Genomic DNA, 2010 nt, shown 5'->3' with positions numbered 1-2010 from the left:
GACTGGAGAAGAATGAAACGAATGGAGCATGTCATTGAAGTTCATGGCGATAAGGCCAAGCCAAATGATGCTTATGCATGCCCATTTGTTGGTTGAAGCTGAATGAAGGAAACAAATGTTCACTAAGTCATTTGGGACCGAATGAAGGCCCCCAAGCTGAATGGAGAACAAATTAAAACAAATATAATTTTAAGGCATTTGGGTAGAGCCAAATGAAATTGGTGACAACATACACTTATCTGGAGCCGAAGGGGATTTAATTTGGCCTTGAAATCCATTTCACGTGGTGCATCACAATTCGAGTGGAAGATTCACATGGAATGTTGAGTCGGGTGACAATGATTCAATGTGAACCTGGACCGAGTGGAGTTTTTTTCCAAATGCTAATGCAATGAGTGGACCTAACCATGTCGAATGAACATGTGGGTGTTGCCACTTGTATCCCACTACCATATACTCCCAATCGATTCGCTAAGTGGAGTCGAGTGGATAGCTTAATATGATTTTAAGACTTTCTAGTGATGTCATGCATGGTATGCATGTGATAAGCAACAAGTCAAATGGAGAAGTGATATGCATGATGTGCATGTGTCTAAGTAATAAGCCAAATAGAGAAAGAATAAAGCAAATGGAGTGTAAGGTAAAAGGTGAAGTAAAGGGTCGACTGGGACATACCTTTACCGCTTTATATACAGCTACCCATGCTTGTTGGATCGGGTGGTGGTGTTTTCCTTGAAAGTGATTCAACCAGCTTCAGAGATATCGTGAATGCAAGCGCGTGTATAACCGACTGACTCAAATATTGTTTTGAGTTTGCACAAAACTAAATGGAGCTTTGCTATTAGTCTCTAAGCCGAATGGAGACCATTACCCAGCGTAGCTAACTTTGTTGGTCGAGCCGAGTGTAGATAGTTCATGCTGAAGTGTGATCGAGTATGTGCCGACTGAAACTGATTTCATCTAAGCATGTATGGATGGTCAAATGAGAGGTCCTGGAGATCCACGCGGTTCCCCCTAGAGGATACGACCTTTGAAGGTGTCTTTAGTGGAGTCGTTTGAGCAAAAAACTGATAGCTCACTCGGCTCTTCTTAGGATGTAGAATGCTATTGAGACTAAGCGAATTCAAGTGTTAAAATTTTAGGGTAAAGACGATGTGGAGTTTACAAGTGATGGCTTTGGCCAACGACGAAGCGAATTCTGTTAGAGTTATTGCAGCTGGGAAGCTGACCAAAAAATCTTCTCAAGTTGGTTTGGTTCCTAGGGAAGATTCTTAGATTCATCATCGGAGAAAAGATGTTGGTAATGGTTATTCAGTGTTGACACCAGTTGTGACCATGCCAGGAGTTAGCATAGCTGGGCATTTCACTCTCGGTTTGACTCGGTTAAGCCGACTAAGTCGAATGGAGAATACACAAGTGAAACAGCCTTGCGATTTTTTGCATGAGTGCTATCAGGTGTACCATAAGGGAAACATATTACAACTGGTGGCAGGAGGGGCAGAGAGTTTACAAACAGTCAGAATAATGAAGGCTCTTCTGAAGGTTTCTAACCTAAATTTTGTAGAGTACTAGGAGATGAGTGGCTGAGCCGAGTGAAGGCATTGAAGCCACTTGTATGTTTCTTTGAGTTGTAGGAACAACTACTGTAAAGCAGCTCTTACCTCCATAGGATATAGCATGGAGATTACACTTCAAGCGCGTGTGCGAGGAATGGCCCAAAGTCAATATTTGGGCTCACCACTTCCCTACCAATAGCGGAAGCACAGAGCAGGAGTGTGGAAGTCCACTCAAGTACCCTTTAGGGGTCACATGATCCAAGTACTGCACATGGAATTGGCTGATTCAAAGGGAGAATTAATGAGACCTAGACGGAGAGTGAGACAGAGACGTAGAGGGAGATGTAGATGGTGACTTGTGAGACAATGATGACGAGGGAGAGTCAACGGCAGGGAGATTGAAGGCGTCGGGTTACAAAGTGTGAAAAGCAGAGAACTGATTGTGATTTTCATT

This window comes from Pistacia vera, unplaced genomic scaffold (genome assembly GCF_008641045.1).
Source record: "Pistacia vera cultivar Batoury unplaced genomic scaffold, PisVer_v2 Contig88, whole genome shotgun sequence".
In the NCBI taxonomy this organism is placed as follows: Eukaryota; Viridiplantae; Streptophyta; class Magnoliopsida; order Sapindales; family Anacardiaceae; genus Pistacia; species Pistacia vera.
This window is presented reverse-complemented; position numbering follows the sequence as displayed.